Here is a 16,547-nt window from a genome sequence, read left to right as displayed (position 1 = left end):
AAACAGGCAGGAAGGAGTAACCTATACAGTTCACTGTTTCTGAGAGAAATAGAAGTATATTTATTCAAAAGAAAGTATTGATGTAAGCAAGGTGGTCACACAGACACAACAGCACAAAAACTTATATTATAAAAAATAGATAGAAAACCATAGCAATAAAGAAGCAAAATATAAACTGTGTGTCTTTTAATCTGACTTTTGGCTTCAACATAAGTGCTAACAAGTAGCCAAATGTGAATTTTATCTCAGAGGTGCACTTTATGTCCTTCCTTTCTTTGCATGGATCAGTTTCCTGCGGTGAACATATATATATTGGTTGTCTACTTTCCCTGAAGAAAGTCTGTTGTATGAATGGATGTCCTTTCCATATAGGACCTTGATACTTCAGTATTCAGCATATCCTGTTCCCAAATCTCTCAAAAAGCAAGTGAATGCTTTCCCATAATTTCCCATTATCTCTTCTGCTTCAAGCCAGGCAAGTCAGGCATTGTCCTTCTTCAGAGGCGGTCTGTTTTGGTGATTCAGCATGGATATCTGTAGGTCCAAAGTCTGTAACTTTCACTGAGGACTTATAAATAGAAATGGTGTCTCTGAGAATGGTCAGAACTTTACTTTTTTCACTTAAGTAAAAAAATCTAACTTTTTTCTTATTTATGAGTTAGATGCCACAGGATCGAGTTGATCGTGGTAGGCAATGCTTAAACCCAGGACAGGAAATAGTGTCTTCCATAAAGTGCTTATAATACGATTTCTAAGAATCCCATTGGTTTGGGTTCTTCATTGATGTTGATGACTTAAAAAGAAAACTAGAGCTAAAATAACTTCTGCTATTGGATCAGTGCCCACAATTTTGATTCTGAAAAGTTTTGCTCTGAATTTCTTCATTATGTATTATTACACATGCATTCAGAGTGCATGTTTTCATTGGAACACTTGAGAATTACTTGTAAGTTTTCAAATTTACTGTGTGGCAAGATTTATGGGTGAGAAGGTCGTAGAATGGAATTCAATGATGTAGTCAACAGGAAGGACTTGGATCTATAATTCATGACAATAAAACATTTTTTTTACAACTATCTTGCAAAAAAGGTCATGTTTTATGACTAACGTGTGCCAAGTTGCACAGCCTCTTAACTTGTCCAAGAAATAACAGCATCATCCTAATTTTCTTCTTTGTTTTGCTCATGAAAACAGTGGGTATGTTAATAAAATCAATGACATGAAGCAGGGTGAGAGAAGTATTTAACATTTGCAGAAGTTGTACATTTGATTCTTAAATCATTCTCATTAATTCTGTTTTTACCCATATGTACACAATCCCCCACTCTTTTGGGAAGGACTCAGGTCTTTCTTTGGCATAAAAGGAGTAGCATGAGTTTGAGATACCCTCTCCTGTCCCCATATTTAGAAGTCAGGACTATGCTGGGTACATAGTTCTTTTTCAAGGCCATACAGATTGGGCCAGTGGAACTCCCAAGGATGCTGGGGTACCCAGCCCATGGGGTGGAGGTACGATATCTGCTGCTGAATGAGCTCTGTAGAGTCTGTTAGGCATGTCTACTAGATTTCCATTGAATTTAATAGGAGTTTTGACATAACACATGTATAGATGTAACACATATATAGACAGCTAAATGTAGGTGGTCTAAAGCTAGAGCTCAAAGCCATCTCAAGAGTCAGACTTGAATAGTTATTCAGGTAGCCTTCTTATAGTTTAAATAAAGACCTATGTGATCAGAGTTTTCAGATGAGGTCTGTAGATTCTTTTTAAGCTATTTTATATTTACTATGAAGTAAAAAATAAGTCTGAAGTTTACTATTTCACTTTATCTTTTATTAATGAAAGTCATTCTATCATTTTTAAAGGTCAAAAACTACCGTGAAAGGGAAGTTTGTCTTCTAAGACCAATCAGAAGAGCAGAGCTTCCAAAGGAGAGTATATACTAGTACAGAAAAATGTTAAAAGAACAAAGATTGGTGCTAGAACAGACATATTTAAAATAGCAGCGCTGAAGTTCTCAAGCCTTTTCCACTGTTCTGCAGAACTCTTCCTGTTGCTCTGCTCCTGTGTTGTCATATGATACTGACATTTGGTTTTAGTTGCCAAATTTTATTTAGCAAATGACAAGCTACAAATTCATTGCATATAGTAATAATAGTATTATTTTACATGAAAGTAATTGCTGCCATTACTGTAGGGATATAGTATGAACACAAGATGAAGGCAGGGGATCCCCACAACTGGAATTAAGTAAAAATTCTCAGCAGTTTTGTATATTAGGGCTCGCGATCTATTGGAGTGTTTATTCTAAAAGGTGGATTGCCCCAAGCCAGCATTTAGGAATTCCTCTTCTAATTAGAAGGCAGAAAGTACAGAAATTTCAATAAAGCCATCTTTCAAATGCTTTCTTGATGTGAAATATCAGGCTACAATAGTACCCTTTAAGGTATCATATAAATATAATAGCTTGAGCTAGTTTTATGAAGAACCAGTTTTAACTTAAATTTGAAAATATTTGCATGGAAATTTTATGTGGTGAAAATATTTTGGATTTCATTGAAAAAGGATTCTGAAGATGTTTAGTCTTTCAATGAAAAAGCAATTTATTTTATGATGGGGGAAAATTATTTTCCTAATAAAATCTAGTAGCAGAAATAACCTTTGGACTGTGTACATTAGTAGGTTGTTGGTACCTAAATACTTGAGACATACTACAAAAAATAGATGCTATCGTAACATTTCTATTATCCTATCCATTTTTCATTGGTACAAGAATGTTCCAGGTTAGGGATAATCTAATTTACCGCATGGTTGACCATTTAAAAACTCTAAAGAATAGTTTCTTAAGATTCTGTCTCTTACTTGCTTGTAGAGTTAAGAACGTGGTTTGGCTACCTGATCTCAGCTCGTTAAGAACAAGTGAATAGACTTCTGCAATCGAAGTTCCTTCTTCCAGCACCACAACTGATTGTAATATTTTGAGGGCTTTAAGTTTTAAAAGCCAGGCCTAAGAGGAAGGATAAAGCTCTGCATAGTACCATAGATTTATCAAGGAGAGAATTCTTTCTTGTTCTGTATAAAAATGCAAACATTTCACTTGAAATCCCTAAATCCGAACTTTGTAAGCAGAATGCAAATACAAATGTGGAAATACAGCAACTTTGGTTTGCATATTAACCATACAGTTCTGAGTTGTCTTTTGGTTTCTTTTATGATCTAAACTTTTTCTATGTTTTCCTCCATTCAGGTTCCCAGGAGGGCATTAACATACTTGAGGATCTCTGAGCTCTGTGAATTTTGCTCCGTTTATTTCACATCATTGGTACCTGGTTTTGGATGAAAAACTGAGGTTTGAATATGTACAGTCAGCTGAATTCATGAGTCAACAACTTCTCCAGACAGTTTAGGTTAATAAGCCTCAAATGAATTTAAAAATTTATCTGGTTGCTTAGAGTTTTTGAGTCACATTTTGTCTGTCCTAGTACTTGCTTACACACTTAACCACTCTTCCAAGTTATTTTGAAGTTTCAAGTCTGTCTTTTTATGATATATTTAATTATTTGCTACAATGTCTGGGTCTCTGTTTCATCAGCAAAACATTCCGAAATAAGTTCTTTTTGAGTCAAATGGTTAAAAAATAAGCAGTACGATTTTTCTTAGGGGAATAATCTGAAGGATGGATTTAATTCCAGCTTCTTTAATTCTTATTACAATTTTTAATGAATTTCCATTTTCAGAAATGGAACTGCTGTGTAAAAGATTTTTTTAAGTATTAATTGATAACGCCGTTCTTCAGCAATTCATGCAAAATATGTATAGTAGCCCTTTGAGTAATTTTATCAAAATAATTATATCTTAAATGCCCTACTTGAAGGTATAGTTACAAAAAGATACATATATATGTTTGCCGCCCCATAGTTACTGCTTTTAAGTGAATATTTTTGTGTTACCTGGAAAATAAGAATCAGATGTCACAACACTAGCTCCTAAACTTAAACAATATAGGACTGTAGTTTAACACTTGCTTTGGATATACGTTTGCAAAATCTTTTTCCTAAAGGAATTGATACAATGGAACTTTATGCACTTTATGAAAACCCTTTTAGGTTTATATTCCCATAGTTTTATTTTTATTTATCTAATTTTTCAAAGTGGGATTTTGCCCTACTACAATGATAACTTTTGTATTTGCTTTTTTCTCAAATGGTGACTGTTAACATAGCTCTAATTTAATGGTGCCAGTGTTTAAATGGAAGCGGGCACTTCAACAACATGTAATTTTCTCATACATAATACAGAAAATACAAACCAAGTATTACAAAAATTAGAGCAATATGCTCAGCAAGAAATCAAATCGTATTTACATTTTGCCTGAAAATTTATATACAAAGCTACTTTTCAAATGCTGTGGATTAGTTATTCTTCCATAGGCTTGGCTACATGTAACTGATCTTTTTCTTTTCTTACAATATGCAAAACTCTGTACAGCAGTTGCATTTCTCCTGTGCTACATAAATTAGTACTTCATCTGATCTACTTCCTATTGTTGCCAACATTTGCTTTGTATTATAGCAGAAGTCATTTTGCATTATTCTTGCATTTTAAAATGTTTGCATCATTTGGTGTTGTCTATTATAGTACTCAAAATACCGAAAATGCAATTATTGCAGATCCAATTTCTTCCATTTAAAATAAACTATTGAGTTATTCATTCATGCTAAATTGCTGAATACTTCCTAGTCTATGATGTGGGGGAGGATCCTGTTATTCTACCCCACCTACCTGCTCCTTGTAAATCTGTAGGAAGGTATTGATACCGAGTGGAAACATGCTGGGTGCAGGAGCAGTGCTGGAAATGCCCCTAACGGGGAAGAAGGATTAGTGCTGTGGCTGCCTTTGGAGGATTTGGCGACGCTGAAGGGACCTTCGCTGCTGCCTTACCCTTTGCTGTTTATATGGAGGGGTTGTAAGAGGCCGCCTCAGTTTCTCCTTTTAATCAGTTCTTACTAATTGGGCAGAATACCCTCACTTCTGGCAGGTACACAAAGCTGTCAAAGCACAGAAGCCCGCGACCTCTAGGATTACCTGGAGCCTCCACATGTGATGTCTGCAGGCTTGATTTCTCAAGATTAAAGGAACAGACCCAGCCAGCTGCCCTGGAAGATATACATGGACATCAGGAACAAGTGGAAATGTAAAAAGTTAAAACAATCCCCAGGTGTGAGAAGCTGGTAAGAGGTCAGCTGGCAGAAGATACCACCTGCCCTTTGAACCTGCTGGGTTTTATAGTGTTTTATAGCTTTTTCACCAGTTTTCAAATCATCTGATTCTATGTCTAAATCGATTCAGATTTACTTTGGCCAGATTTACTTTGGCCACTCTATTAGAGGATTCAGAAAGCGTTCATTAAGTTGAAGTACTCATAATAAGTTCACATTATTTAGTACATATGCACTTCTGGAGAGTGATCTTTTCTCAAATATTTTCATAAATTGACAGTGTTCTTCTCCTCCCTTGTCTTCACAGATGTAAGCTGGAGGGACTACTTACATACTGTAAATTGGCATATGCTCAAGCACTCTGTCAAATCTGAATTTAGAAGTTTACAAATTATTTTATAGATGCTTATAATCACAGGGAAGCTTGCTGTTTAGTTCTTTTGGTGCCAGTGCCATACTAGGTTGTGGTTAATGGTTCGTTTGAAAACAGGCAGATTAAGACCTCTGAAAGTACTATGTCAGTGTATCTATCACAAAGTAATTTAGTAAAGACAGCGATTTAAGGACTTTGGTCTGCATGCTGATTTGCACGAACATGCTCATCCTAGCTTCATGGAAAACTGTTAATTGAAGAATTCTGTGGCACCTCAGGAAAATGATTCATCCCAGCCCTGAAAACAATGTAGTGTTCTGTCTTTTGGCAAAACCGTGTAGTTCTGCTGGCCCATGGGCAGCACAGAGCACCAGCTCAACCTCTCACCTAAAAATTTGCAGCCAGGATGAGCAAGTATGTTTTTCCTGGGATCTGTGCAGAACTGGATGCAACCTCTGAACAGCTTAATCCCCCCAGGGTAGCATTAGAATCTGGGACAAAGCCGTCTAACTTCGCTGGAAAATATGTGAAAATTGTTCCCAAAGAGCTTACAATTCCACCAGGAACACACATAGCTTCTTGCAATGATTTTTATATTGTTCGAAGCAGTGAAAACAAATTTCTTAATAAACCCAATATGTAAAAGGGATTTCAGCTTGCTCCAGTGAGAAAAGTTCAAAAGTATTGGGAGTTAATATGTCTGATCTTCTTGCAGGATGAAGCTGGGATCAAATAATCACTTTCGGGAACAGATACAGCTTTGTCCCAGTGTGAGAGCAGCCCAATATGTGTGTAAATAAATATATATAAAAAAATAGATATACACATATGTATATGTGTTAGAGCATGTGTGTGTATACACACATATATACACGTGTTTTGTTGCAGATGTGTAGAAAATATACAAAGTATGCGTAATGTGGGAAACGTTCTAGTACAGGCAGTTCAGATTGGGCAGGAGCGTTTGGTCGTTCCCTGTTGCCAGGTACCAGGGGGTGACGTGTGAGGGATAATTTTCATTTTGTCATCCTGGTTCCGTTGTCACCATCCAGGACACAAAACACCATTTACATTGATGAGAAGAGACTGCCAAAGCTTAGCGGGTTTCAACTATGCTGTCTCTATCAGTACATGAGTTTAGGTAAATACTATTAAACCATCAACTCGTATTTAAATAAATCAACAGCGCTAAGAGTTGCAGCTTGCAGTGTGCCTGTGGTATGAAATCTTGCGAGATGCCAACTTAGTAATGAAGGTAAAACTTTCACTCTTAGAATCATAGAATCATCTAGGTTGGAAGGGACCTTTCAGATCATTGAGTCCAACCATCAACCCGACACTGCCAAGTTACCATTGAACCATGTCCCTCGGCACCACATCTATCTGTCTTTTAAATACCTCCAGGGATGGTGACTCAACCACTTCCCTGGGCAGCCTCTTCCAATGCTTGATAAGCCTTTTGGTGAAGAAATTTTTCATAATATCCAATCTAAACCTCCCCTGGTGCAACTTGAGGCCGTTTCCTCTTGTTCTATCACCTGTTACTTGGGAGAAAAGAATGACCCCCATCTTGCTACACCCTCCTTTCAGGTAGCTGTAAAGAGTGATAAGGTCTCCCCTCAGCCTTCCTTTCTCCAGGCTAAGCAACTCCAGCTCCCTCAGCCGCTCTTCATAAGACTTGTTCTCCAGACCCCTCACCAGCTTCATTGCCCTTCTCTGGACCCGCTTCAGCACCTCAGTGTCTCTCTTGTAGTGAAGGGCCCAAAACTGGACACAGTACTCGAGGTGGGACCTCACCAGTGCCCAGTACAGGGGGACGATCACTTCCCTAGTCCTGCTGGCCACGCTATTTCTGATACAGGCCAGGATGCTGTTGGCCTTCTTGGCCACCTGGGCACACTGCTGGCTCATATTCAGCCCGCAGTCGACCAACACCCCCAGGTCTTTTTCTGCCAGGCAGCTCTCCAGCCATTCCTCCTCAGGCTTGTAACGCTGTGTGGGATTATTGTGACCCAGGTGCAGGACCCAGCACTTGGCCTTGTTGAATCTCATACCATTGGCCTCAGCCCATCAATCCAGCTGGTCCAGATCCCTCTGTAGAGCCTTCCTACCCTCAAGCAGATCTTCTACGTGCCAGGACCTACCTGTTGCAGTGCGTTGGTGTGCCCACTGCAGGCTGCCTGGGAGTCAAAGTGGTCACCTGGGCAGATGATGCAAAGTTGAACCTTACCATAAAGATAAAGCAAGTGATTATGTGCTTTTCAGCTTCCACAGTCCCGTAAAATGCATTTCCCTTAATTATGCATGCTGTCGCAGCACAGATTTTAGCAAGAATAAACATTCATCTTACAAAGCAGCTGGCCACCACGCTCGGTTCAGCCAGAGACGAGCACCGGGGAAAGCAGTTAAGACTGCTCAGTGCTGAAGAGCTTTCCAGAATAAAAATGAAGAGGTTTATTCCACTGGGAGGTGCTAGCAAAAGCTACCTATGCCTACACATCTAAAATAGTTGCAGATACCTATTTACCTTTTTATGTTACATTTTTCATTATATTATGCAGCAGAAATATTTTTATTGCGACTGGAGCTGCGTGACTCTGGGTTATTTCAAAGCAGATGGGGTAGATGAAACAAAATTCAACCTCTGCTGAAATGGGGGAAGAAGGACGATAAGTCCTAATTCCAAATGATAATGTGTGGTTTTCGGTCTTCAGAAGAAAAATTTATCAGAAAATTAACTTCATTTCTTTTTGTACCATTCACATAGTGGAAAATAATATGGAAAATAGAAAAACCCTCTGTAAAGCGAATATCATTCTGCAACGTTCTGTGCATCTTTTAACATATGTGACCAGCATTTTACGGAACTGGAATTTACATAAATTCAAACATTTATTAACCAGGAAATTTCCGTAGTGCTCTTTCTATTGAAAGAAGGACTTAAGTAAGACTCAATTCCCTAAGTTTTTATTTCCTGGGAGATCAGATGCTTTGAAGGCTGAGGAAAGCATTTCATTGCATACCAAAACTCACAGCTCCTTTCAGAATGTCCTCACTAAAATGCTACCTGAAGTGAGCACTTTGTTCTACTGACCGCGCTTGGGTTATTATTTTTCAGTCTTATAGTACTAATTAGATATTCTGCCTCTGCAGTTTGGTTTTTGTTATGTTTTGTTTTGTCTTGTCTTAAATTTGGAAAGAATAACAATAAAATCAGAGTTCTGCACAGCAGTGAGAGTAAATGCATTCCAGTAATGGAAAACACATCGCTCCCAGTACCTGGGCACCCGGCCAGACCAGCTTGGTATTAAGCATACATCTTCATTAATTCTCTTTTAGAGATTAATTGATTGATGTTAGCAGCATAAGCTCAAGCAGTGTAAACCACCATTCAGATGTAAAAGAAAAAAACAACATCAGTTTCGGGATTTCGCCCGTACTGGGAATATTGGATGTGCGTATATCTGTTGGCTATCAGCATGTACGTGTCCACTGAAATCTAAGGCCCCAGCTGGGTGAGGGATGCTGGACTGCACTCCCTCGTGTCCTGTGCACCCCTGGCAGAGCCACATCTGCTGGCCTTTGGGTCAGAATGCTGATTTTACCTACTTTCCCAGGCTTTTTCTGGGCTGGAGGGAGCCAACTGGGTGGGATTGGGCACAAGTCTTAAGAGGAGCGGCTGAGGGAGCTGGGTTGTTCAGCCTGGAGAAAAGGAGGCTGAGGGGAGGCCTTATTGCTCTCTACAACTACCTGAAAGGAGGGTGTAGAGAGGGGGGGGGCAGTTTCTTCTCCCAAGCAACAGGCGATAGGACAAGAGGAAACGGCCTCAAGTTGTGCCGGCGGAGGTTTAGATTAGATATTAGGAAAAATGTCATCACCGAAAGGGTTATCAAGCATTGGAAGAGGCTGCCCAGGGAAGAGGTGGAATCATCATCCCTGGAGGTATTTAAAAGACGGGGAGATGTGGTGCTTTGCAACGTGGTTTAGTGGTGGTTTTTGTCAGAGTTAGGTTGATGGTTGGACTCAATGATCTGAAAGGTCCCTTCCAACCCAGACAATTCCATGATTCCATGGTTCTATAAGAAGTTCTGTTAAATCACAGAGACACTCCTTTAGAAAGCTGGTTTGCATGTTTGACATATGACTACAGAGATTAATTAATTTTAAATGAGTCCAAATTAAAAGGCTAAAAGCTACTTACTTTCTGCATTATTAATTGGTGATAATAAGCCAGTGGGAAATTTATCATAACAATTACGCTGGGAGTTTCAATACTCTGAATGCTGTATACATCTTTATGGAGGAAAGTTCTCATCTGCTTGGATCTTTTCAAATATTACTGGAAAGTTTAACAGGTGCTATAGAAGAAGATTTTTTTCTGCTTCACAGCTTAAAATATTTGGGTTTTTTTCACAAACTTCAGTCAAAAACCCCTCAATTTTTATGCTATCATATGGAAATTTTAACCCAAGATGGAGATCTAAAACAGTCTTATTGGTAACTGGAAAGGAGAGCAGAGAGAGGAAGATCTCACAGGAAGTCGCTGTAGATTAAGTAGAAAAATGAAGATACACAGAAGGAAAGCTTTCTGGTGAACTGAGCCCATTCCCCGATACATGGAGGACGTACCCATCTAGATGGAATTTCATCTGAACCTACTGACTTGTACATCAGTAATGAGATAACATTGAAAGTATGCGTCATTAATTTTTAAGACAGCTACTGTTAGAAGAAAACTAACAGACTTTGTGAAGAGTGTAATAGACCTGTCAGGGCTACATTTTAACACCACAACATTTTTATTTTCATGTCTCTGAAGAGTCGGTATCTGTTTAAGTTACAGCAATACTCATTTATTGTGCAGTTTCACACAGTACCCAGGGGAAATTTGATGCAAAGTTTAGCTCCTTCAAATCAACTGCACATGCCTATTGCTGCATTATCAGGGCAAGTATTTTCAGAATAATTCAGAATAATAACACAGCAGCCTTTTAACACGTTCATTACAAAAAAAAAAAGTTTAGCATATAATGCAGAGTGGAGTTTTTTTATATTTTTGTGAAGATAGGATATTTATGCAGTAACTCACTATTTCATTAAGACATAATATGTTTTATTATCACTTTTAGATATGAGAGTCACGTAAGCTCAGAAGGTCTGTAAAAACTTGGAAGTCACAAAGCATCACCGGGTATGACACTTGCTGTTCTGATGAGCTTATACTCAACCAGACAGGAGAGACACCTGGTTGGGGGCACAGACTATGGATAGGAACAGAGAGCTGGTAAGTATCAAAATTTATAACTGATTATAGGTCACCTGATTCCCATCAAGTTCTTTGTACATTTAATCATGTCTCCCTTTATGATTATGGCAGCACTTCTGTTACAGATAGTTAATTAATCATCTTGAATCCTGTGTCATTTTTGTCACTCCCCTTTCCCACAAGTTTGTGCATGCTGAGTCCAAAGGCGTAGCTCTCTGCCTGCATCCGAACGAGAGTCTTCCCACCTTTGCCTCATGAACTACAAAGTGCTTAGAACTTCAGGGTGAATAATGCACTTTTGGGAATCCTTCACAGAAAGTAATTAATGGGGCTGGCTTTCATTCCTGGTGAGTCATGTTTGGGCCAGCAACAATTTTCATACAGTTTAGGTCATTCACTCTTGCTTAATAGGACAGATGTGATTAAATGCAACCAGAGTGTCAGAGCCAGGTGTCTTTTGAAAAGGGAATCTAACTAGAATTGAAATAAGCTTTATTTTTCCCATTTTGTTCTTTTAAGATTGAGTTATTTCATTCATAGCCGTACACATTAGGTTTCTCTTACCTCTTCCTTCTAACTTTTATTCTTGGGGAAAAAAATATTTTGACTTAGAATAAAACTGTGAGCATAGTTATTCTAGTCGTGTACTCGCTTGTGTCTTTTTTACCTTTGTCCTTTCTGCATCAGCTTCCATTGCTCCTTGCTTGTGCTTACAGTGTGTTGTCACAAAGCTACACGCTCCCATTTGTGACGATGTTTTCCTGCTCTTTGCCACTTACTGCTTTTCCTCCTGCTGTCTTCCCAAGTGGGTCACCCACGGACACACCCTTGGGTTATCTATGCTCCAGGGTGTCTCTGTCCCTGTCATCTTCCTGGCCAGGTGTCCTTGTAGTGGCAGGGCTCCCAGGCAGGACAATATGGCTGTGGCCCTAGTCAGGGTGCTGTGCTCAGACAGCAGGACACTGTCGCCTATCCCTCGGCCTACCCCCTCATGATTCTCCATTCCTGCACTGGTGGTGAGATGGCCACTGAACCCGGATCTCCCCCGTCAGCAGCAGCAGGAGAAGTGGGTGGCAGGGTGATGTGGCTTGTCTGTGCCCAGTGCTCCTGCGCCTGCAGCTGCAGAAGGCTCCTGCCATGGTCCCATCCTCTCAGCCTCTATGTCATTTCTGAGCAAGCTGGTGCTTCCCACAGCCACCCTATACAATGTCAGAAAAGATCTTAACAGATCTTTGAATGCAAACTGTTTGCTCTAAGGTTCTGATCCCGCTTAGTACCGAGGCCCTGGCCAGCTGGCTGCCTCCCTTGACACCCCAACGTCCACCTCTCCATTTTCCCATCCCAGGCTTGCAGTGTTTATCCAGGTTGGTTGATGGAGATACGTGAGGCTCATGGAGCTGATTCCCTCCTGGGCTAGGCACAAACTAATTCTGTCTGTGAGTACATGCCAGAAACCTATTTCTGAGCAGCCTGGCATGCCCCAGAAAACCAGGCAGTGCCAGCCTCTCCCACAAGGCTCGCTCTCTCCCACAGTCTTACCCTCCCACAGTCCCATGTTGTCTTTGTTTCCCAGCCAGACATCTCTGTCACTAGTCAGTGTTTTCTTACCCCTGCCTTGGCTTCCACACTTGTATCAGCCCAAGCAAAGCTCCAGGGAGGACCAAGAAGTTTGCCAGTTGTCTACTCTTCCAAGATTTGCTTTGAAGGGACCTTTGAGAAAGAGACCTTGATACTGATCTTTTAGAGCAGCGGCTTTTCCAGGGTGCCAGGGTGAGGGAACATGTCGCTGATTTTGGATGGATGATGCTCTTCCCCTGACTGCACCACCATCTTGCTTCTAGCTTCTACATCCTTTCATGCCAAATGAACAGTGATCATTGCCAAGAAGTATATTCCTCCAGGTGTGTATATAGATATCTGGAAAGTGATCCTGTAGCGTCACAAGTTGGGGTGATGGATATACCAGCAAAAGTGCCCCATCTCTGCCAGAGCTAGTGTTGACACAGAAGCCATTAAAAAGAAAGTTTGTGATGGCTGTGCCTACTGCACAGCTTGGTTCCCATTAGGCACTATCAGAACTACCCAATGAGTAGGTGTCTGGAGAATATGAAGACTAAGAAAACACAGAGGAGGTGGATCCATGACTGACACTAATCAGTAGCCCTGTGCAGCTAGTTTCTCTGTTTTCAAGTTTTTACTCCTTTCTTCCTTGCCTTCTGAAAGGGCCCATCCTTCAAACTTACTCTTAGTGATACACGCAATCACAAAATGGGTTTCCTTGGGCTCAGCATGGTTTCTTTCGCTTTTTTAGAAAAGCAGATAGCCTTGTTGGTGCTTCTCCTGCCATGGAGAAGCAGCCTTCATGGCTTATCACAGCCTTCATGGAGGGCCTGTGTCCATAGTGGCTTCCAGGACATCCCACACTGGACTAAGATTTCACAGGGCATTGAGGCCATGAGAGTGCACTTCTTTGTAGCCCTCTTGCCTAGGTCTGAACAAAGCATGAGAATGAGGAAAGCAAAGGTGCTTTTGACTGAGGCAATACCAATGGACTTTGACCTTTGCAATGGAATAAAGTCTACATGTGTGCAGGTGCTCAGGGAAACCTGAGGGTGCCAGTGCTGATGGCTCCATTCAATGCCAGCTTCTGGCCTCGGGTGGCCAGTGCAAGGAGCTCAGGACTGGGTTTCCCCTTTTTGTGTTAAGTGGCAGTGGTAAATAGTAACATAAGCCAAGCAGAGCTATTTATGTGGCGCCAGATAGTTTGGGCCCTGGATGTGTGTAGTATAAAAAAGCTGGAAGAGACCTGCAAGGACTTGGGGGCAGACCCCATGCTCAGGTGCCCCAAAGGGCTGCAGTATGGGTGTCCATAGGATAGGTACCATACCCATACCACAGCAGTGCTTCAGCCTCAGCTACCCTCAAGATTAACCTAGCAAAGGGGTGTAGAGTCCTGTAGTTCTTGACTCCTCTAATTAAAAGCCATGGGAGTTTCCCATATGTAAGATTTGGCCCAAAACTATTCTTAGTACTTAGGGAGTACGCTTTATTGCTTAGAGTTTGTGATTAAATGGGGAAGTAAGTTCTCATGCCCCTTCATCTCCCGTTTATCAGCAGAGATGCGTTGAAACTAAAATAAATGACCTTGGAAAGGAGAACTTTAAGTTACAAAAATACTCTTACAGTATGTATGGGAAGCATGTGAATATTCCTGAAATATGATCAAAACAAAACCCAGATGACTCGAAGAGACTGAAGTAACATTATCTTTCCTTTATTCAACCCGAGCAGAATTTAAATCCGCTGCAGGCAGTTTCTAGAAATAGCACTTAATGCAATGCCAGAATACCCTGCAGAAAAGGTGCAGCACATTAATGTACGTGGATTGCCTTTGATTTCCTTTAGCTGTGTGAAAGGGCATAATCAGATAACTGCACTAATGGTAATTGTGTAATCGATTCATTCACAACGATTAGTTAAGTGCAGTGTCATTCTTCCATGGTGGAGAACAACAAGAACTTAGACCATTATCTCAAGTTTGGCTAGTTTGTTTTGTAGGGGTCTTTGAAACTTGTATTAGAAAGATGACAGTAACTTTCTAGAGTAGTACTTTGCAGGCTGTTTGGGGTTTTTAAAAAATATTTTTATATTACTTGCCCTTGCCCCTGGGCTCTCTGCCTGATTTTACATCTCTGTGGGCTTTGAGGTCGGTGGATTTCCAAACCATTCTTGTGCTTGTCTCAGGTTTTCAGTATGTCCTCATGGTGCCATCCTTCCGAACCCAGCCTGTAAACAGATGGCAGATGGACCCACCCCAGTGCAGTGGCATTAACATGGGGGGATGATATTAACAGTTCTTGAATCTGAGGGGACTGTGTAGCAGAAATATTTCAGTCAAAGCAGTAAAGCATGTGTTAGCATTGAGAGCAAAGCTTCCATAGGTTTCAATGAATGCAGGCACAGATTTTTTTTGTCTTCTCTCGGCTGTGTTTTCTGTGGTTTTGAGTAGTTCCTGTTTCTTCTGAGCATCTAAGGCCTCAGTTTCTCTGTCCATCCTGATTTCATGACAGAGTCGGCAGAGAAGAAACAGCTTTCTAATGAAAATACAGCTACTGAATGCCATAGTTGGGTCTTTTAAGGGTTTTCCCTATGGGTTCCATTAGAGACAGGTGAAGCTTTGAGTTTTATTTCATTCTCTTTAGTCAGCCAGACCATCAGCTGGTATTTCTTTTCAGTTTCCAGTGCTGTTCTGGCGTACTCCTTAGACAGTGGATTTCTCTAACTTCATAAACAGACATTTGAGGTAGACAAGAATACAGATGTTTGTTACACAAAGCAGAAGAACAAATACGTAGGGTTTTTTATTTTGACAATTCTCAATAATACCCACCTACAGAAATATTCACATAAAACCACATGCTCATATAGTGCTCAAAGTCTTTTAAAATGCTGTATAAAACACTAATTCACTGTGGGTTTTTTACCTCAACTCATTTAGATAAATATATAAAGAGTTTATAATTAAAAATGCTAACAACTATTGTTGCAGAGCATTTTGCTTGAGTGGATGTAGCTTGCCAGTGCCGGACCCTGACTTACCCAAAGCTGCCTTACTTCATGAGAAAGACATTGTAAGAATAGACGGCTGGAAGCCAGCATCAGGCAGAGTTAATTGAGAAACAAGTGAGAGCGATTAGCCATTGGAACAAACCATGAAAAGAAGTGGAGGGCTTCCCATGTCTGGATGTCTTCAAATCAACAATCAAATCTCACATGGAAGAAATGAGTAATCAAACAAACATTTTTGGGGCCTCAACAAAGGGTAACTGTCTGAAAGCCTGTGATCTACAGAACATTACAATATTTAATGATTCCTTCTGGGCTTAAGTCTGAGTTCAGGGCAAATTAAAATACTGATAACATGAATATGACTTTCTGAACCCTGAATTCCCTTGCAGATCTTTTTCTCCAAGTCTGCCAAGCTCCAAATGTCCAACTATTGAGTGAGTATGGAAATAATTTTGAAAAAGCCCAGTTTTGAAAAGTTGCCAAGAAAATCATGGGCCCACATGTTACTGTAGACATCTGTAGGTGAAAACTTCTCCCAGCGGAGAGAAGCTGTTTTTATCCTGATGGGCCATCAAGGAGCCCGACTGAGAGATGGTCTGCTGCACCACTGGCACTCTTTGGCCCACTCTTTGGTCACCCTTGGGGACCCCAAGTGTCAGACTGAGATAATTCTTTGACCCAGTAAATTATTCTAGATGGACATCAAATGTAAACGCTGCCGGGATGTGATTGTCTCCACGCTTGACAAGTCCAAGGACAGAAAAACGGACTGAGCAAACCAACTTGTAAGTCGCAGAATCACAGAAGCACAGAATCACAAAATGGTAGGGGTTGGAAGGGACCTCTGGAGATCATCTAGTCCAACCCCCCTGCCAGAGCAGGGTCACCTAGAGCAGGTTGCAGGTCATCACCAGTTCTCCCAAAACACATTTTCTATCTCAGCATTGACTCGTGTGATAAAGCATTTTATCATTTGATAAAACTGAGCTGTTAGGGGTTAAGGTGCAAGAGCAGGCTATTACACGGGAAAGAAATCATTACAAGCACTTAGTGCATTAGATGTTTGTGGTGACAGAGCCTCTGCTCTGAGACCAGCAGACAGACACCGCTCGAGACACG

This window comes from Larus michahellis, chromosome 2 (assembly GCF_964199755.1).
Source record: "Larus michahellis chromosome 2, bLarMic1.1, whole genome shotgun sequence".
Taxonomy (NCBI): Eukaryota; Metazoa; Chordata; class Aves; order Charadriiformes; family Laridae; genus Larus; species Larus michahellis.
The sequence above is the reverse complement of the archived record's forward strand: the minus strand, read 5'-3'. Positions refer to the sequence as shown.